This window comes from Mastacembelus armatus, chromosome 9 (genome assembly GCF_900324485.2).
Source record: "Mastacembelus armatus chromosome 9, fMasArm1.2, whole genome shotgun sequence".
NCBI lineage: Eukaryota > Metazoa > Chordata > Actinopteri > Synbranchiformes > Mastacembelidae > Mastacembelus > Mastacembelus armatus.
Window position 1 is genome coordinate 14,753,857 of NC_046641.1, and position 22,617 is coordinate 14,776,473.

The following is a 22,617-nucleotide window of genomic DNA, read 5'->3' on the forward strand; positions in this document are numbered from 1 at the left end:
ACTGTGCTTTCAAAGATGGCCACATTGGTTAACTGGCTACAGTGAGTCAGGTAATGAGCTCAAACAACATTGTTCTGCTCTCCCTTATCTTTTAGTTACTGTTTGGTTTCCTCTGGGTTCCCCTTTATCTCTTCCACTGTCATGTCTTGTATCTATTTTTTCCATGTGTTCATATTTTCATGAATACGTGTACTCTGTAGTATCTTCCTTTACATATACTAACGAATTATTTCCTTAGACGAGGTGAACTTTTACACTATGGTGAAGACTGAATACCAGTGCAATGTATAGACATTTGTTTAAGGACAAACACCTTTTCTTGTGTATATTAAAGCAGTCATTTTGATCAAAGTTCCAAAAAAAAAAAAAAAAAAAACATATAGGCTGGCAGACTTCACTGTGCATATCACAAAAGTCAGACCAGGATCAAAGTTCATTTAACATGCTTAGAAATGAGGAATATACAACTGCGAGAAGTTTGTGTACAGATGAGACATTCAGTTGTCACGCTAACAAATATAATGACTAATAGATGACCCGCATTGCTCCACCCGACAACTATCTCTCTCTCTCTTTCTCTGTCAAAATGTGATGAGCTACAAAACACATAAAGGAGCTTTGGGTGTGAAACTATATCCCTCTCCTGGGGTTTCAGCCATTTTGTTGAATTTGCATCTTAACAACCTTTCTGAGTAATTGAAAAAGTGGTGTCAGAGCCCAGAGTCTTGATCTCTGATATGGTAATTACCTTCCATTTATGCCAGAGACTTTCAGGGAGTCCTGAGTTCCAGAGGCAGCAGCTGTCTTTGAGGGAAAAAGCATAATGACCTGCATATGTCTGCCTCTTCTTGGGGAGCTATCAAAATGCATTTGGCTGGCCATTTTCATCTGTGGTTGACATCTCTGATTATAAGATCCAGTGAAATTGTCTAATCTTCTAACAGCAGCAGAGGGAAGGAGGCAGGGAAGAAAAATTAAGGGATGGGGGTGTGGGTGGAAGAACGAGGGCAGACGTTTCATGTGGTTTTAACCCACTCTAAAATAGGCTCCAGAAGCAAGCATGCTGCATACACACAGCACTTAAGTTTAAGCTTTTGATGATATGCTACTGGTTTAATGTGGTGTGTGTGTGTGTGTGTGTGTGTGCATGTGTGTGTACATATGCTGGAAAATCCAAATTGTTCATCAGTGATAACCCACACACACAGACACACTGAATAAGAGTCATGTAATTCTTTGTTTTAATAAAAGTCAAGATGGAAAGCAAGCAGAGCCAAAAAGAAAATAAGAACTTTAATGAAACAACATAAAAGTGTTTGCCACTGACTGAAGGACAGAAAAGCATGTAAATCACTACACAGCCATATATTCTTTAATGCTACAAGCAATTAACTGCAACCGAGTCTTTGATAGAAAACTTTTTAAAAATATGCCATCTAACACTTTGACAGTCTTTACTGCCCAACATGAAGAAGTGTTTGATGTTTAAAGATGAACCTAAAACATGACAGCTGACATATATCAGCTGCCTGTAGGACTGCTGTTAAAACCAGGCAGCTTTTATCATTCACTTCAGCCCCATTTTTCATCTACATTTTCATATAAATATGGATGCCAGTGCTGCAAAATGTCAAAGCAAATATTGCAGTGGGACTAGTTCAAGAAAGAGAGATCTGACAGATGAATCTGTTTGTCTTGGGTAATGTAAATATCTTTTTTAGTGTGTGTGTGTGTGTTTGTGTGCATGTATATGTGCAAGTGCAGGTATTACATATATATAGTTAGCTCCTTCCCAACTCATTAAGTTGTATATTTTTTACAAAAGATTCTTTCCAAATGGCAGGAGCCACAGTGTAATATCAGGACAGCAGACACCTGAAAGAAACAATTCCTGAAATGTATTAAAACTTGAAAATATGCACACTTTAATTGTGTGTGCACTTGGTGTTCTACCCTGCGCATGAGGCAATGCTTTCTCTTGGTCATCATCACCACAATCACTTGATTAGCTAAAGTCATCTGTCAATTATACTGATGTCTTTGAGAAACGAGCCAGCCACTAATCATGGTCCAACGTAAAAGTGCAAACACTGGAAACGAGGAGAGAATTGGAACGAGTTAAATGAGCCATGACAGTCGACACTCCCACTCTCTGATTTATCTTTTTATGCCTGTAAGATGAAGTATTAGTATTAGCGTCATCAGCTGCTTTTAACCGAATAAAATGCCTGAATCTAGATTGAATACTGGTGAGGGTGAAAAGGTTAAAAGGCTCATAAAAACTGCAGGCTGAGAACTTATAAAATTAAGCTTTTACTTAAAAAACTGAACATCTTTCTTATTGTAGCTGAGGCTTCCCCTCTGCCTCCAGCCCTTATGTCTTGTGTAATGTTACCGGCTGCAGGACCAGAGCAATGGTGCTAATTATATGCAGGACATTATCCCTTGGTATACATGTAAGTCTTCCTCTAAGTCCCAATCAATACAGAGTTTGTTAAAGAGCCACTAATGTCCATGGCTCCATGATTCGCAGACACTAACGACCTCGCTCTGGATCCAGCTACGACAGCTGAAGACACCCAGCACATACTGCAATCGATACTTTCTCATACTGCCTCAGTGTTTTGCTCATTCTCTGTCTCACCATCTGCCTTGCTTCCTCAACCTTTCTATCTTTCACTCATATCACTGGCACTCCCTTCACCGCTGTCATTTTCTTATCTCTTCCTCCTCCACAAAAGATGCAATATCTCTCCCACTCCTTCCAGTTTCTGTCTCTCCATCTAAAGGTTTTGCCATCTGATCCATCCCCTTCCTGTCTCAATTATCTATTCTGTCCATCTCCATCTATTTTTCACTCTTTCTTTATCATTCTCTTCCACTCATCTTTCCCCCTTCCCTCTCTCTCTCTATCGGTCCAGCCAACAGCTTCATTGTCCTTGGGTCGGGGTGAACAATGTCGGCCCACATGGGGCCCCAGTGCAGTCCCAGCCGAGAAGGCAGGGAACACTAGAGAACACCCATAACTCAGTGTTTCAACTGGGCTGTGGAATAAAGGGAAGCCTCACACATGGCTGACTATGTGGGTCAGCCTTGGATCATTTGAAGAAGAGGAGGCCAGCAACTGGCACCAGAATCCCCCACTGAGAGTGTGCATATGTGTGTGTGGGTGAATGAGTGAGTGGGTGAGTGAATGAGGGTGTCGTGTCCCCTTTGCAGCCCAGTGGTGAGGCCCCCTCCAGTTCATCCCAGCCAACTATTCTATGGGAAACCTGCTTCTATCCCCGGCCCCGCTGCTGCTTCCCCTCCACCTCCTTCCTCTATGCGACCGCACCCCAACGCCTTTGTGAGCACCAGGGACAAAACAGGGGGTTCTTTGGGGCCACCAATTAGTCCTCCCCCATGGGGTTACATGCCCAATGAATAGAAGGACCCCCAAACCGTCCACGCATATAATCTCAGCCTTCCCTTTGGAGGCTGCACTGTCATAGCCACACACATTCATCCTTGTTTCCAGAAAGGTCTCCTGCTTGATTTAAAAGCATGGCCCACTGGTCCAAAAGGGTGAGCATCCGGATGCCAGTGAGTCACTTTGCCAGGAGAATAGGATGGAACTTGTTCTTCTTACTGTGTGTTCATCCTGGAGGGCATGCAAGGATGATTTCGGGAGGGAAAGGGGTGGTTAAGAGAAGGGGAAATTTTCCCATCAATCACCAAGTGACATAAGCAACAATAGCAACTTGGAATCCATTACCTAAACAAACAAAGGCATAGCAGGAGAGTCTGCAGCAGGAACCTCAGACATAGGGACAGACTGAGCAGACTAAAGTGGTGACTGAGTAGGCGCAGAGGGAACCAAAATGTGTCACAGTGACGAGATGTCTCAATAGTTGCATTATCACTTTAGCAAGCCCCCCCCCCCCAGCCCACTGCTTATTAGTGCTGCATTTGATTTTAAGGGAAAAGAAATGGATGTTGAAAGCTATCTGATGATATTCATTTTCAATACTGGAATTATTGAAAAGGCTAATTTCTCTCTGCTTGAAATCTGGGTAAATGCTTTCATGAGTCAAAATTATCCATAGTCATCACATCACAACTCAGACTCAAAAGGATTTAGTTTGAATTATGTCTTTTAATTGCCTGTTGAAGCATTAAAAGTTCCTTTATGTCTCCTTGTCTCTTTAAAATACTGATTGTATTGACTTTTTATATGAGAGATTAGGAGCACAAACTGCATGAAGAGAGTGTGGCATTAACCCGCATTTAGCACACTAATACACACTCACACACTCCAGGATTAAACATGCCATTTTCTCCTCCTCTAGACTGACCATCAGCTACAGAGCTTAGAGAACATCACACAAGACAAGACAGAAACAGAGAATGACTGGGTTTAGACAGAGAGAGGAAGACGAATATGGGATATTGTGGACATGAGTTGTCTCCGGTATTAGTCCTGACAAGCTGCAGCTGAAATTTGCACAGTAACTTCATATCTATTTAAACAACCACTCAAAAAATTTAACAAATAACCTACTGTTAGCCATTATTCTGACATTTATAGATAATTATTTGTTCCAAATATAAAAAAATGAAAATCTAAAACATATGGCGTAATTAGTGTTTTCATTGTGCGTTTTTCATAGAAAAAGCTTGAAATCCCTGCAGAGGCTTATCTAATCTTCAGTTAAATGATCCACTCCAAAAAGTCATTACATTCAGAAAAAAAAGTACAGGCAAGAGCTCCCATGTGAACTGCATCAACACAGCAAAACAGAACCAGAAAATAGCTACTCTCAAAGACAGACACCTTCTCTTTGTTCATCATCATCGTCAGCATTAGTGCTCAGCCAGGCTATTTAATGCTTGGCTGGACAGTCAGGCAGCATTTTATCTTTGTTCCAGTTCACATACCTGAGGAATACTTTTCTATTCCCAAACACTGCACAGGGTTCAGGGTTTATAATTCATGAACTAAGATTCATACCCTCCAGGTACCAAAAACTAAGCAGATACTTCTCTCAAGAGATTCAGGGTTGTGATGTGCAGCTGATGGGGTCTCTTTAAGCATTTTCTGTTGGTCCTCTTTCACTCTGATATTTTAGTTCCTCACAGTATAGGTGATATGCCATTCAAGTTGAAAGCTGCAGGGTAGAAACGCTTTTTGGGTTCTCATTGAGAAGAGTGGCATGAACTAGGGCTGGTAGGCAATAGATCAATGACTCCATGTTCCCACTAAGAGATATAGGAAGTACATGCCAAGCAGTAGCCATCACCCAGAAATAGCTTCACTGATTGCAGCTCAGCTTTAACCCAAATAATTGGCTAACCGAGGTCTGTGGAGGTCCCTATATTTTTGAATAGCTCATGACCTCCAGTAGTGGAGAAAGAAGCACTATTCCATGCTGAGGAGATAGAAAAATGGGACAAGGCTGACAATCTGAGTCATCTTGTTTATGTCTGTGGCTATGCCAGTCCTTTTTGAACCAGTTTCCGTAAATATTAAATATTAGGGTGTTAGGTCTCGTTGGAGCCTCCTGACAAAAGGTCTGAATATGTGTGTGCATGTGGTGCATCTGTGTTATCATTCATGAACTCTGTCACAGTAGACCTACTTGGTAATAGCTTCAGTGGAAAATCAGTGAAATAAAGTTTGGATGAAGCTAAGGACAGAGGGTGGCCAATAAGCTACAGTAGAGCCTCCATATACTGTGTATATATATATATATATATATATGTATATGTATATATGTATATGTATATGTATATATGTATATGTATATGTATATATATATATGTATATGTATATGTATATATATATATGTGTATATATATATATATATATGTGTGTGTGTATGTATATAAGGGAATGTTAAATGAAAATGAATGAAACATTCTCTTTTTCCACTTGCTACTTCAGAAGAAGAAACAGATCAATGACTATAAAAGCTTAAACAAATCAAGAATAATCAAAACCTTCTCTTCCGAAGGGACGAATCCTGGTGCAGCTGAGCCTGAGTACACATTAAGATAAGATTAAACTCTTATGATCTCAGTGGGTACATCATTAACAAAAAACCTGTAATGGCTCACTAATCACAAAAGAGCTTGCCCATCTGACATCTACAATGTTGCAGCTGCCGTTTTCCCATGCTGTGCTCTCAATGTTAACAATATTGTAACACAGTGCATCCCAGGGAATGAATAACTTCTCACTGGTTTCTACTTACATTGTGCAAAAGTGGAAGTTCAGAGAGAAGATACTCTTTTTCCACCCAAAGATCATTATGTCCTAATTTTCCTCCTTAATATTAGTTTTCCAGATAATAGATACACAAAGTATGCATCAAGTACTCTATGTGCAGCTACTGCCTAGGGGGAGATACTGTATCCGAGTCATACATGTTTGTAAAAAGCAACTATATTAGCTTTGCTTGACTCCTACCACATTCTGTACAGTTTCATTTGCTTCACAACAAGAGGTTTTGTGTGACTGGACATGGTTCTAACAGATACAGTATATGAGGTCTTTTATTCAAGCAAGCTATGACTTTTTAAGCAAAACATAGTGCTGGCTACTTGGTTTGTTTTGAAGCAGGAAGCATGTGCACATCCATCATCATTTTGCATGTGTTATCATCATTAGCTCAGACACTGATATTTTGTTTTCCACTTCCATGTTAACGCTAATTTGATCCCTGAGTTACCTCAGGTGAAATAAATAATTTGTGGTCACAATGTTGTCACCTTGAAGTTAAATAGCAGTGGGCTGATATTTTACCTTCTCTTGTGCATCATGACATCCTCTGGCTTTTGGCTTCTTCTTCTTCTTGTGATAACCACAGCAGTGTACTTGCATTTACAGTTATTTTTATTCCATTCTGTATTAAACACTTTTAGTTGCTGTCTACAATCCAAATTGCCCCATGGAGCATATTAATATTGTGCTCTTCTCTGGTGTGCACAGATCAATGATCCCGTGTAAGTGAAGTCCTTATTTTGCACAAACCTCTCACATATGCTTCCCCACAGAGCCACAATATTTTTTGACTGTTCTCCTAATGTAGCTTAATGAGAAGGACAAGAGTCAGCTTTTCTCTGACTCAGGAAAAAAAAAAAACAGATCAGCATGCAATAAATAGAAAAACCATAAATGGAAGCCTAAATAAAACTGAAGTAAATAATTATAAAGATGATGATTCTGGACAAGTCAGGTCATTAGTCGAATGGACTTCAGAGGAATCCATCCTCATTGTGCAATGCATTCCCCAAAAAGACTTTTCCTGTACACTAAACAGACAAACACATTCTTCGAAGAGCCGCTTTTGCCATAATGAAGCATCCTGTTTTCCTTCTATCCCTCTGTCTCTATCAATTTGTCCTCTCGGTTTTGCCCCCCTCTGTTCTGTCCATTTCTCCCACCCTCACTCTTCTTCTTCCACTACTTCTTTCTGCACTAACCCTCCTCCTTCCCCTGCCTTTGCTCGCCTTTCTCAGGGTCAATTAAGCTACAGTAACTAAACTGCAGGGCACCCTCTCACATTCCATCCAGTCCCCCTCAATGAGTGACTACAACTTTCACTAAAACAAATGGGCTTTGAAGGAACCCGCTCCAGCAGCTATTACCATATGAACGAGTCACTTCCTACCGCACAATGAAGTACCTTGACAGACCTTCTCTGGCCTCAGGCTGTCGTTCATGGAACCATGTTATGAATGGGGTATAAAGAAGGGTCTGTGCAAGTTGCCTGCCCTGTTTCACCTCTGCCGCTCCGACCTGGTCCGCCTGGCTCTGCTTTCCCAGTGCTGTAATATTTACTTCATAGGGGGCCGACACAGGAGCAAAGACATTCACTAGCACACACCTAAGTACACACAAGCTCACAGCAGGGCAGGAATAAGCACAGAGAAAACACATGAAACAAAAGCTTTGATGTACACACACTTGCACATATTCACACAAAAAACATGCACATACTTTCAACTACAAGAGCACCATACTGCGAACTTGAGAGGCCAACCTCCACCAAAGGCAGATCTATTTGTCTTCTTTCTTCATCCACCTCCTCTTTGCAGAAACACTCCAAATCCTGCAGTACATCAATAACTGAAATCTGTAAGAAGGACAACTGCAACTTCTTGGTCTTTCTTTTTAGATATTTGTAAATGTTTTCCTATCCATTGCTGATGTTTACAACAGATATTCAGCTATATGAGAGCACAGACAGAAAAAAGATTTTCTATTTGCTCTTCTAAAGACCTAGTGGAAGGTGGACCTTTTCTTGAAAACATCCATTATACACAGGAATCAGTGTGGTTCTCAAGATAGGTTTGTATAGAGTAAACAGAACAAAGGATTGGGTGATTAGCAAAAGCCACTGTACAGTAGCTTAAGAGATGAGAACCAGACTGATTGTGACTAAATGTCAGTCACAAACTGATCATGTCTTGTCTTACATTGTTAAAGGTGACAAATCTCGAATTCACACCCTGCAGGCAGGTAGATTAGCTTTTCTTGTGACTTGATACCTTTTTCTCTGCATCCCTGAACCTTAAAAAGCCGAGAGACCAGACCTTCTAGCGTACATATCGACTAAAACAGAGAAAGGAAATATCATATCATAGTCAGGCACCCAATATGAGTTTGTTTGTTTCATCTATACATTTGATCTGTTTGGGGGGAGGAAGTGTTGTTGAATGGCTCTTTGTGATTGACCATGATAGCTTACATCCTTGGCCTGCAGGATGGGTGGGCGGAAACACAATCAGATAAACTGAACTGAACACTCAGTGACATTCGGTGGAATCATGTTCTTCTCAGTTTGTATATGGAAAATAAGATGTATATATATGTTTCGGTACAGCTATTCAGCACAGGATACATCCTGCAATGTGCTCTGCCTACACTTAATGTGACATGTCATTTCCTCGCGTCACAAAGTAAGAGATATGTTACATTCACCACACTGCCAACATATTTTATTGAGGACATAGCAGTCATGCTGTTATAGACCGTGACTCTGTGTTTTCAGTTTGATGTTCATATTCACAAACATATTGTAACTGAAATAAACTGGAAACAACAGATGGTGTGACAAAATGTTATATTATGCAGCAATATTGTAACATACCTTGTTTTAGTATTCCCAGTTCAGCTGTAAGGAGGGATTGTGCCAAAAACCCTCAAGCTAGAGAAACCCACTCTGTTTGTATTAAGTGTGTGCGGTTTACTAGACTGTGTGACTGAAGCATAAGCTTATTTAGATATATTTTAGATACCACCAGGAGGGGGGTGAAATAAATAAAATTTACTCTTGATAAAGTTAATTGATATAATATAAACACCAGTAAACACCTAAAAAAAATATATTCCTGAAAAATATCATCGTAATAAAAAGTCCAATTTTGCCAACACTGATCACAGTGATCAAAGATATTAAAGAGAAAGTTATATTATATTTAATCTACCACCCATCTGTTGCGTTAATGACATTGTGTCCATACTAGAGCTGCAAGTAATAAATATTTCATTCATACTTAATAACTTGATTATTTTCTTAATTAGTCCATTTTTCTTTTTGTCATGTCAGAAAATAATAAATTTATGGTCGCTATAAATTCTCAAGGTGATACACGTAAATATTTTTTATTTATCACACCAACTGTCCAAAATGCAAACCCAAAATTCAGTTCACCATCACATATGTCAAAGAAAAGCATCACATCCTCATAATTCAGAAGCTAAGGGCCAGTAAAGATGCATTCTGGTTGAATGACTAAAATGTTTATTAGATTATTAAAATAGATGCCAAGTAATTCAGAGTAATTCTCCTAATTGATTCATCCATAACAGTTAATGTTTCAGTTGTACTCTACACATCCCATCTGACCTCTTTCTTATCACTTAATCGTAGTCTCCAGCAGTCAACAGATGCCAGCAAAACAAAGAAAACCTGAGTCAGAGAATCAGGCTTCTCACAGATCAGATCGTCATCTGACCATGAAGTCATCTGACTCCCAGTACATGTCCAACCTACAGACATTTGATACAGAGAATCCAGCCCAAAACCCTGACACCACCAGATACCAGAGAGGAATGCATATGGATGCACACAGCCCATAACATAGTCTTCACCCTGAGACAATGTGTGCTTCTGTGTAGCTCTAGATGACATTGAGAGGCTATATCTATGATATATGTTTGCTTCTGCAAGCATACCTGCATGGTCTAAGTGTGTTCATATGCATGAGCATGTCTGCACTCACCGTTGTATGCACATCATCTAGAATTTCAACTAACCGTCACAATGCCATAAAAGCTTGTGTAGGGCTTGTTATCTCTCACACATATTTGTTCATCAAACTCCACCATAAAGCCCTTCAGAGGTAGATAAAGTTCCATCATTCGCCAGGGTAATAAAATACAATGTTTGTCCTCTTATACAAATGGCTGCAATACAGGTGCACTCCTCTCTATCCATTTGAGAGATAGCTATCAGTTAAAAGGGTAACCAAAGCCTCTTTACTTGCTCCCCCCCAACACACACACACACACACACACACACACACACTCCTGTTTTTCTGCATTCAATTCCACATTACATCCTCCTGTGAATAATATCTCCTTTTAGCTCTGTTTACTTCAGGCATATGGCAGACCTACTGTAGTCAGCATGCTGCTCCTATGACTAACATTCCCACTATGGTTTTGTTGCTGCGCTCTTATGACCACATCATAACCATGAGCTGAACTCACGATAAGAGTGGTTTCATCTAAAAGAGGAAGGCAGTGGTCATTCGTGAGAAGAGGAAAACATGCTGGGCAAAAACAGTATTAATGCTCTTATTGATCTCGCCATCCGCTCCCACACCGTGCTCAGATAAAACACAATGCATCCCAGGGAATGAATAACAGTTGCTAATGGCTATAAAAAGCTCCTGAGAATCTCCTAACGCTGTAGCCACTAAAATCAATATCTTTTCCAACCACAATCTTTATTTAATCTCAATATAGTGGCACAAGGAATTAACGATGAAAAGCGGAGGAGAAATTACTCAGTCAGAACAGAATAGGAGACCTTGCTCCTTTTGGATTATCCTAAATTGACTAAAGCTTTGCCACTACATCCTAGTGCCTATCCAAAGTTTGCACGCTTCAACAGTATGTTAACTGGTTCACACTGATTCATCCATGCTAAAAATGTACACTGTTACCATCCAGTAAGGTGCTTGGGATAAAAAAAAAAATTAAAAAAAAACACCTCTCTGCTTCTGTTATATCAGACTGACTCCAATCATTTGCGGAGGATTCCAAATAACAATTAATTAATTAAATGCATCTCCCCTGTGCTCACCCTTTCCATTTAGTGGATGCTGTAGTCACAGCCCAGGCAGTATTTACTATAGCAATTAGCCCAGTGTTACAAGCATGGAAATCACCGTGATGAAGGAATAACTATCTGACTGCCTCGAGGGTGGGACAGGCAATGAGAGCACTCAAATAGAAAGTCATGCCTTATTATGCAAGTGGTGGAGGTAAGAAATACAGTCTTCCCAGGTAATTGAGGCCATGCAGTCTGCTTTTTACAGATGATCACCCTGAACAAAACTGAGATACTGGTGTAAAGAAATGAAAATGGCTGAAACTCTGCAACGGTCGCCTCTACATAATCAGTATATCTCACAGTCCAGAATAAAATATGATCTACTGAAATATTTAAAAGTGGAGAGTTAGGAGTGGGTTACACTATAGGAGAGTGAGTCACCTCTATGAAATTTAAATACTTTGCCTGAATGTGGTGCTCTTTCTTGAGCCTACAAAGCACATCTGCAACTGCACCACATCAGCTGTACAATGTTATGGTCAGTATAAACTTCTAAAATCATGTGATATCATAGGAGAAATAAGAAGTGGAATCCGAGCTATGTACTATCTTCTACTACAGGTTGTATTTCAAACCTGTCACTTAATTGCTCAGCTGTCACAGATGTATTAGCGTTCAGTCTTGCCTTTTTGAGTCCAAGTGTATGTTTGTGCATGCTTATGTGCATGTGAGGGCCTGCAGGGGTGTGTAAGAGCTGTATGAACCTGTGTGTATGTGAGTATGCTAGTACACAAATGATCCAATTATTGGAAACCACATCCTCATTCTTCACAGTGTTGTAATGGCATCGAAAATCTGAGTAGTCTGTGCTATCTATGACTGTTCATTTACCAAAGTCCAGGTCACCCAGAGTTGAGTTAGACAGCTTGACTAACACAAGATCACATACACATGCACACACAGACAAACGCACACTAAGTCCTTCACCTGTTAATGTGTGAAACAAATGACTGCTGCAGCGGCGCCAGCGTGAACACACCACCATGTCCCATCTTATCGACTGGCTGCATGAAAACCTGTTTGTTCTAGATAGTGTCTGCAACAATCAACCACTCAGCTATAGGGAATTCAGCAGACCCTGGATGACTGCGTCTTAGGGGACTGAACCGAGACGCAAATCCACCACATCAGAGAAGGATGATGATCAAAGTCAGGTGCAAGCTGAATGACAACAATGGGCCTACACCACAGGATCAGCTCAATGCTCCAAATTCTCCATCTTATGTAGGTCAGAGCTGCATCTCCGAAGACTCATCCCACCTCCTTTTCCTTGCAATCTGATTTCTTTGTTGTCATGTGTGGTGATGTAACATACTGTAACTTTGCAGTGTAAATTCAAGATGGAGACCAGGTAGTGAAGCCATGTATTGAAAGCAGCAGTACTACTCTTTCTAATAACCAGTTCGCTTAGGAAAAACTGCTCCAAAACTTAGACTGTGGTCTTTCCAAACAGAAAGAATTGACCCTTACATACAACTGAAAACCTGGTTATGAGTGCTATAATATATGGATATACAAGACAAAAGACAAAAATTACTTAAATTTTGATCAAAGTTTTAGAAAAGATCCATTACTTTTTACCAAGATCCAGCTGCACCATGTAAATGATTAACAGATAGTGAGTCTAGATAGCCTCACCTGCTGCCCTGTGGTCCTATCTTTGCTATCTAGTTACCTAGGCTAGCATTACTAGACCTTGTGCGCTCAGTGTTAACTCCCATGTACTCTAGAACAATCATACAGAACAAGAAGGAAAGACAGGAAAGAAGAGAGAAACTGGATAGGAGGTGACTAATGAATTGGCCGTCTTCTGTTTTTCCTACCTGTCAGAAGGCTGAGAGCATCAATTTAAAGCCTTAAGCAAACAGGATTCAGTGCTGAGAAAACAGATCTGTTCCAAAAACAGGAATAATTCTCTGTGATGATGTCTGACCAGTTTTGACTCATCAAACTCTCTTCAGAGGAGCTGGGCAGATAGCCATGCTTCCTCTGTCTCCAAACCCAATTAAATAATCAAGGATTCAATTGCTGTATACTACGACAATCAATAAACAGAGGATTTGTTACGCATTTGGCTGAAATTAAACAGATCCCACAAGAAACAAATATAGAGAGCATATTAGTGAAACAGATGAGATGGTCCCAGATTAGTTGAGGATGGGAGTAGATCAAAAGACACAGTGTTTCAGTATGAAGCTGCTGCAGTGCCCAATCAAACCAAACTGCTCAGACACCAAACAGGCCTCATTGCAGAATTCTTAGTCTCTACACATGCCAATTTATGTGGGAGTGCATACATACAGAAACAAGACAGTAGCTCAAACACATTCACATAGCCTCAAACACACATCCAGAAGCAATCAAATCCTGAATAATCCAGTCTGCACACTAACCACAACCTAAGTTTAGAAACGCAAAAGGGCTTTTTAATGAATAACCTAAAAAGGCCCCCAGTAGACTGACGAATGAATCAAGCCAAGCATGCTGTGAACATTATCAGAGTTGGGGGATGAATGAATACATCATCATGCAGGGCACAACCTCTCTTTTCCTGCCTCACAGCTTGTCTGTCTTCCTGCCCATCAACCTGATTGCCTGATTACCTGACCACATACAGAGCGCCGTTTGTCCAGATTAAAGGGGAATGCACCGGGTCAAGGTGAAATATCACTTCTTTTCACAAGAATTCATGTTGAAAAGGAGGTGCTTTGAGTTTCTTTACTCTGTACACCTCAAAACGTCACTGCTTGTCTTGCTTTCTAACTGTTCTGTCTCTATTACTCTCTATGACAGTCTTCCTCTCTACCTGTCTGCTTAAATATCCTGGTTACCTTTGTAAGTCTGAGCATTCCTCAGGGCCCCCAGCTCCTCCATAGCCGCTTTTACTGGACAGCTCTGTAACTGTTTGTTTGGTAGCCGGTTTTCCAGCATGTCTTTTTCCCAAAACACTGTTTTCTTTCTCCAAAAATGATATTAATATACCACCAATTTGCATTAACATAGGTTTTTTAAGAAATATACCAAAAATTGGATTATATTTATAAGAATAAGAAATGTTTATTAAAGGAATTGTTTAAAATTTTTAGAAATACTCTTTTTCACTTTCTTGACTTGATGTAGATAATAAGAATGACACCATTCTCCACCTGTAGGGTAAATAAGCTACAACTCTAGAAACATAGGAAACTACTAGACTGACTAGCTAATTAACACGCAATTGTCATTATAGACCACAGCGTGTCATTTTAATGCTTCAGTTTTTGTTCAGATTAAACAAATGTAGTTATCTTTGGACAGAGCCAGGATAGGACCAGCTGCTGGCTAGGGCTTCATATTACTACACTGGCATTAGATTAAGATTATTATATTAAGATTATGATCATCTTTATATCTATTGAAAGAAAATAAGGAAGAAAGCAAGTACTCATATTTCCCAAAAGGTTGAACTATTCATTTAATATTTTTATTGATTAGTTTAGTGTACTTTACACAACCCAGAGGTTTTGGTTAGGGCTAAGAGCATGAGACATTGAAAGTGTGAGAGTTGGTTTCTTCGTTAAATAACATTTTATGTAACCTCAGTCTAACAACAAATGAGATACAGAACATGGTCCGGTAACTTAGTGTTAATTTCCTGGACTTTGTAAGTGCAACTATTCACCTTGACGTCCTTCTGGGACTTCTCTGGAGTATAAGGATTAATTTTTCTTGGATTGTAAAAACATTGCCAGTAAATACAATTCAGGAAACAATAGGAATTTTTTCAACAAATTATTTGAAAAAGTAAATTAAAGGTATTCAAGTGTATTTCGTTGGAGAGAGGGATGCCTTCCTACCTTCCTACCTGCCTGCTTGTCTTCTTTTGTCCATCAGGCTTTGTTCTTCTCAACATCAGCTCAGGCTGCTGTCACACCATACATTTAATCAGCCCAGCAGCCCTGGCTAAACCGAGCAGTCTCCCTGTGCTGACTGAATTGTGTGCATATATGTGTGTGTGTGTGTGTGTGTGTGTGTGATGTGAGTGGGCCTTTGTGAGGCCTCCACTCAGCAGAGTGATGATAAGTACTCCCAGCCCAGCTCTCCGCATGAGCTGATGGACAGACAAGCCAAGAACACTGGGGGCCTTGTGGTTGGGCGTATATGTGTGTGTGTGTACTGTGGTAGAAAGAGCGGGGGTGGGGGGTGGAGACGGTGGCTAGGGACTGGAGTGTGTGCATGGTGTGTGTTTCTTTTTTTCACCATCCACACCACCAGGCCATGCCACATGGCTGCAATTTGTTCATTAGCTATGTAATAAATGTACACACACACGCGCACACACACACACACACAGAGGTAATATTGTTCTGAGTTCTGGCTGATTGGATTCTGAAACAGAGGGGCCTCAGGGGAATTACTTGTAGTCTGTCAGCCACTGTGACCAGGAGACGGCTGATTTCTTTAAAAAAAAAAAATCTCTGAATAATACTGTTTGTATTTTCATTTATACAAAAACATATGAATAAAAACTAAAACAATATTGGTTGTGTAAAGTTACAAATATTAGTGACTAAATTCTATAGGCTATGTATGTCTAAACTTTTTTTTGCATTCATAAAACTGATTATTTCCTTTTTATGTTTTCTGTTAATTTGTCAGAATAACTGCAGGTCATTGCAAAGATTTACCAGTCACGTGGAAATAATTAATATTTACCCAGGGTCAATTACAAGGACTCTGTCATCATCATTAGTGTGTCAGATGAGCTAGGGATGGTTGTTACAAATTACCTGTTGTCTAGGATGTCAGTTGGTGCTTGTTTGAGCTGAGCTTCTCCTGCCAAGTTTAGGGCAGGCTATTAAATGTTTGCATCATAAAACCTTAAGCAAAAAAAAAAAAAAAAAAACAACCCTATCCCTACTGCCAGTTTATTTGAAAAGAAATTCTGCAGTGGTTGAAACCCAGATACATGGATAATAAGCAAAATCTGACCAGCTTTGTTCGGTGGGCACATGGAAACCAGAAGTGGGGCTTTGGAAGAAGAAGCAGCTTGTTCCACATTCAGTGGGGCTTATAGCCTCTGGGAGGGTATGACTGCTGCTCTGCCATGAGCATACAGATCACCTTACACACTGGCTTTCCTCTACTTTGATGACTGATGCACACGCACACAGGACTATGCATGCCTGCTTCCACAGATACTCAGCAGCATTTAAACACCAGATTTGCACACAGACACACACACACACACGCCTTTACCCACTTGGATTAATTCACCTGCTGCACCTGAGAATGTGACCGCTATGATGTCACCTGCAATCCCATCACTTCAAAGACACAAAAGCACCTCAGTGCCATCAGCACAAAGAGCAAACGCACCCTCTCACTTCCTCTTTTGTCCTTCTGTCCCCTAATGGTAATTCCCTTGCAGAAAGGCCATACATGGTGAAAGGAGAATTATATAGTGCACTCTACAATCAGGTATTTCTTGGGTTCCTGCCCATTGGCACACACTGTGTGCAGCACAGTAACAATGACAAGCTTTCTTTATGCTTCTTCCATCATACTGACATGAAAGAACTGCCTGAGAATTTGTTCGTCCTTACGTATAATTGTGTAGTCATATTTGACTGAAAGGTGGCTGTGTGTGCTGAGAATACCATGATTACAGTGCTGCTGTTTGCCTGCTATCCAACAAGTCCCATTGGAAATGCTCACAAGCAGGGAATGAAGGGACGAGACAGTGATAATACAACCGCCACATTAGCGCATGGTTAGCCATTAAAAGACCCAAATGAGATTGTGAGGTCATATGGGAGGTACTGTAGAAAGCCTACAGCCCAAACAAGAAGTGTTTCTTTGAAAATAAGGTTCTGTGTTCTAAACGTGGGGGAAGGTAGAGAGAAAAACAACAGGACAGGAAAAGGAAAAGGGAGAGGAAAACAAGCAATAAGTACAGGGAGACAGGGATAGAGAAACATGGCTTGATAGCAAGAGGTATTCCCTGCCGTGGAAATTTCCATATCCAATCCAATCATGAATAGCTCATGAAATCAGCATGGTTTACCATCAAAACATCCAACTGAGCATGGAACTGGAGGCCCTTGTCCATGTTTCATTTCAGCTCACTGGAAGGATTTTCCATTGTAAAGCAAGCTGAAATAACACCCATTCAGTGCACTGGAACACTGGAGATACACCAGCCACGAGTGTGCTATTCTCAAGATGATGCCTACTGTGAAAATATTCCTGTGCTCTCTTTAAGGAGCCAGCAGAGAGACAGAGTTTATATACTGAACATGTGTGAGAGACACTGAAAGGATGCATGCACAGAAGGAGATAGCAGGTTCACTGCTGAGATAAAAATGGATTCCATTTTGGTTCTTGAAGCACACTCATCCACGGCATGAGGGCCTGCTCGATGTGTTAGCATGCCATTGCTCTCTCAATCACTTCCCCTCTCTCCTCTGCTGTTTCAATTGTTCTGCCTTTCCCTCACTACACTGTTTATATCGTTCCCTCCTTTCCTCCATGGTCACACCTCTTTCCTTTCCTCTCTCCTCATCCTCTCACTTCTGGTCTCTCTAGGCAGCCAGGCACCCCAACACTGTCTGAGGTCCTGAAACTATGGCAACGGAATGAGAGAGCAAGCGCTCCCTATGATTAATAGATGAGAGATGCAGTGCCAATCGCTGGGGCCTGGGGAGGAGGGACAGATGCACTCGAACAACACCACGCAAACATGCACACATAGTCACAGGAAGAACACACACTAAGCATACACACTCAAACCCCCCTGCTCGCCACACACAGCATTTTATACATACAGAAAATGGGAAAAGGTCTGGCTTACACTTCTCACAGAGACACATCAACCTCATCATCAACATTTTATTGGCTGCCAACAAGAAAACTAACCACAGAAGTAACCACGTCCATAGCTGCAGATACAACAAATGGGGTCTTAACAGACTCTGGCTATCTTCTTCATGACTCACATTTGTCAACTTTCACCTGTAAAAGCACAACAGCAAGACAGAAACTAGCACATCATATTTTTACGCTGCACATTACAATTTACATAATTTGATCTGTAGTGCAAGACTTAGCTCTTTTCAAGGCCAGTCATTTACACATCTCCCAGGCAATCACACAACGCCCTGCTGCATTTGGATTATCCCTGCAAATGCATTTCCTTTCCATTCCATTTAAGTAATGACAAGCAACCAAATCCAGCTGTGACAAAGGTATTAAGGCATGTTAATGTTGCATATATGTATTTAAAATTCTCAATTTCTGTCAAGTAAAACCTGATAAGCTCTTTATAAATGAATCTGTGGATGTTTTAATTTGGCATCCCTGTGGCAAAGTTTGGCTCTTCAACAGTTTTCTCCTAGATGAGCTGGCTATCACTTTCTAATTCACTTAATTTCTAGCAACAAAGCTTTGCCAAAGACCAACAGCCAAAACACCAACAGAAACTCAGCCAATTCTGCTGCTGACTTTCAGCACCCGGCCCAAAATAAGCCTTTCCCGTGGTCCTTCATGCCTCTGGCTTTCTTGGCACACACAACACGCTCAATCAATTATGCTAATGTAATGAGTATAAAGAGTGTTTAACACATGGACAGTTAATTCAATGGATGCACTGTAGAGTCATTTATAGGAGCTGGAAGGGTTAAGACTAAGTGGATAAAGCAGCTAGTTAGAACAAACCAATAAAACTTGGCAGCTGGATCTCGATAGGTCCACGCATGTATGTGTGTTTGTGTCGAAGACAAAGTGAACATAAAACAACAGGCTGAAGCAAGTGATTAGTATGTGATTACATTTTCAATGAGCCATGCTATGAATGGAGAACACTGGACCATACTGCACAATGAGATATATTGGGTTCCTATAGTACCATGAATATCATGTCTCATCTCTTATAAACAGTAGGGAAAATGTTCTAATTTACCTAAACTGGTTCTTTTAAAAATCTAATGCAGAAGCAAAGAAATTTAGACACAAGGCTGATCTTGTCTCTTTTCATCCAGCATACTATTATTTAGGATGTTTTCTTAGATAGAGTGAAAGGCATTCAACTATGAGACGGTCAAGGAAACCAAAAAAATGAGAGCAATGGTGCACCACGAGGTTAAGTAGAAAGTGGTTGTACAGAGGGAGAGTTGTGTAATTGGTTATTGCAGGTTTGAATATCTATCTTTCTTCTGTTTTTTTTTTTCACATTCTGAATCACGACAGACTTCCAGTGAAAGAACCAGCCTGGGCACATCTAAAATGAACAAATGTTCCTTGTAACACCTGTGATGGACAGTTCCATTGAATTACAAGTGTCTCTGATTATACTGATCTGTATTTCTAAAAGAAAATGTGCTAAAACACATGCACAAGCTCATGATTATCCTTTATAAATGTTCCACTACTAAAGCTGGTTTAGCATAAAAGCAGTGTAATTGAAGCTGCAGCAATTTAGAAAGATGTGGAATGTGAAAAATGGGTTAAGCATCAATAAATCACATCCAGATGAGTGAACAGGGTTTGATGCTTTCTCACACTCTAATTGTTTCCAAAAAAAAAATCACCAGCCCACACAGTAAGGGCGCGCATCAATAAAAGATGGCGTTTATAAAATATGCATAAATACACACACTATTGAATGCTGGGTATTGACACTGACTGAATGAGGACCAATGGTTAACAGCAGCTGACCGGTCTCGTTCATAACAGAAGGCCAATTCATTTAAACAAGAGCAAAGCCATTTATCAATTATTCAAAAGTGCTGTATTCAAGCTGCATCTTTATCTGTCCTTAACTAGTACAGGTAAAGACTCTCTGTCTCTCTCTGACTCTTCCTATTTCTTACACATTAACACACACACACACGGGCAACACACACAGTGTAACAGTGTAACAAATTCACATCAGTCACACACAATGACATCCCCGTTGCTATTGTTAGGGGATCGGCGGATCAAACGCTCCACGGAGCATTGCTCCAAATACAAGCCACAACTCTGGTCGCTCTGCTCTATTCTGCCTCTTCAGGAAGAGAACAAGCAGGCTGGTGTCACAAAGGTAATCATGCTGTAATTCATATATCAGCACCGCAGCACATCTATGTATAAAGTGTTAATAACAGGTCTAGTACTTTGGTTTGTGATGTTGTAGCCTTAATCAAACATTGTGGTGGGGTTTATAGCCTGTGCAACATCTCAAAAAATGCCTCCAGGACATTTGAATGCCTTGAGGCTAATGTTGTAGAAGGAAGAGTGGTAAAATGTTAAAACATTCCGCTATTTCGTGTTCAAGATCCATGTATAATCCCCAGCACAGCATGTGTACTGACTGTAAAAAGTATAAGGTCACAGATGAAAAAAAACATGCGGCCACCAAAAGTATCAAATATTTCCAGTGATTTTAGATAAAATGCAACACCCTTTCCTCTCAAAGCTGGCATGCAGTGTTTTTATAAGTGTGATGCTAGAATTATGGTTCCAAAACACCATGTGCTACTCTTGAATATCATGACAAGAGGCACATTTTTCTGTGGAAATTTAATACTTCTCAGATTGAACCATTTCTAGCATGAGCCTTGCCCACTTCCTAATCTATAACCTGCATTTTTAGCTGCTGAATCCTTTTTCCAGCATTTTTCCCAGTGGCCCTGAAGAGGGGGGTCTTTCATACTGGGAGAGGAGAGGAGAGAAGAGAAGAGGGAAGCCACTGGGGGTGACTGGGTGTTGGCAGCCAGGCTACTAGATGTGGTTAGTGAAGCCTCTAGCTCTTCACCAAGCTTGTTAATGAATAATGTGCAGCAGCACTTCAATTAATGGCAAATCCACTTCAGGTGCAATTTTGTCTCCTGGTCAGAACAGTAAACATCTGATTGATCTTTTGGATTTGAATAATAATGACAACCCTGCCTCCTGGTAGGTTCAAATCCCTGAACACACCCTAGCCATGCAGTGTGTGAGAGACAGAGAAAAAGTCTCAGAATACAGTTACTCACTTAAAAAAAAAAAAAACATGCAGGTAAAACTAAAAATGCACATCAAATCCCTGTGAGACAAAGTAGTTTTTAATAGAAAGAATGAAAATTTAAAAAAAGATTGTAAATGATTGCTTTGCATGTAAATTGCTGCTCTAATTGAGCTTGTGAAATTGAGAATGTGAAAATAAATGGCAAATGAAAATCCCATCATGTAGGGCTGCTGCAATAATGAAACAAGCATTTCAGTGTTTATGCTTTTCATAACCAATCAAGACATGAACCTGTTATTAGTCTTGTGTAACTAGTGCAATTTCTTATTTTATTTTAAATCTACAACTAGTGGTTTCGTAGCTGTAGTGGTGTAACACCTTTAGAGAGTCACTGAGGTACCGTTAGAGAGAGAGAGGGGACTGAGAAGACAGTCGATCCGAGTCAAGCAAGTTCCCACAAGCACATTTCTAATTTGTCTTAGACTACATGTACCTGCTACCCGGAATGTCGCTCACATTGTTTTGCTTATGTTTCTACTCAGAGTAATCTGTCTTCTGTGTGGGTAAACAGCATACGAGGGAATACGCACGAAATTGATGTCTGTTTATATCCACGCAATGTATTTTTTTTTATTATATTAAAGCATTGAAGGTCTGACTTGAATTGAAAAATCGACACTTTATGATTTTTTTTAACTTTCATAATACTCTATAAATAGAAGAAATCACACTAAGTTGGTGAAGTAACCGTGGGAAGCTGTGCACTTGTCGCCCGGCAGCCTGACTGTACAGAAAACAAGCCTGAGGGGTGTTAAAATAGACGGGTACGGGATGTGAACCTAAAGTTTCAAATAAACAAAGAAATCTTACCTTCAGCTCATGAATGGATATGCCTCGGAGTGATTACACAGCGCTGTGTTTTAGTAATCCATGATATGTTGCTCTGTTAGTTCAGATGGTGCTCGTTTCGGGGAATAACAATACGAGCGCTACTTTTCTCTTGCGCTTCTTTATGTTACATGCCGCGCTCAAATCAGACCTCTTCAAAACGGAATATCCATCGGAAATCCACACTAGACACAAAAACCGACGTGTTCGCTGTTTAACTCCCCTCAGGTTAACTGAACTGACGGAACCAAGCGGGTGTCCCACAACTAGCTATGGAGCTGAACGCAGTGCCTTCCACAAAAGCCGACGATCATCCTATTTGGAGATGAAGCTTCTTACCAGACTGGAGCAGAGCGCAGCGAGCCCAGCTGTCAC

The 22,617-nt window shown here is 40.4% G+C and overlaps 1 protein-coding gene across 2 annotated transcripts in view; it reads right to left on the reverse strand.

Annotated features, from left to right (window-relative positions):
- The window catches only part of sema6a (sema domain, transmembrane domain (TM), and cytoplasmic domain, (semaphorin) 6A), a 99,556-nt gene extending 76,949 nt beyond the window's left edge, over nucleotides 1-22,607 (reverse strand). For both annotated transcript variants that reach the window (XM_026321316.2, XM_026321315.2), the window contains exon 1: nucleotides 22,225-22,607. The gene's annotated coding sequence lies outside the window, so the exon portion shown is untranslated. The remainder of the gene's footprint in view (nucleotides 1-22,224) is intronic.
- Nucleotides 22,608-22,617: the final 10 nt, after the last annotated feature.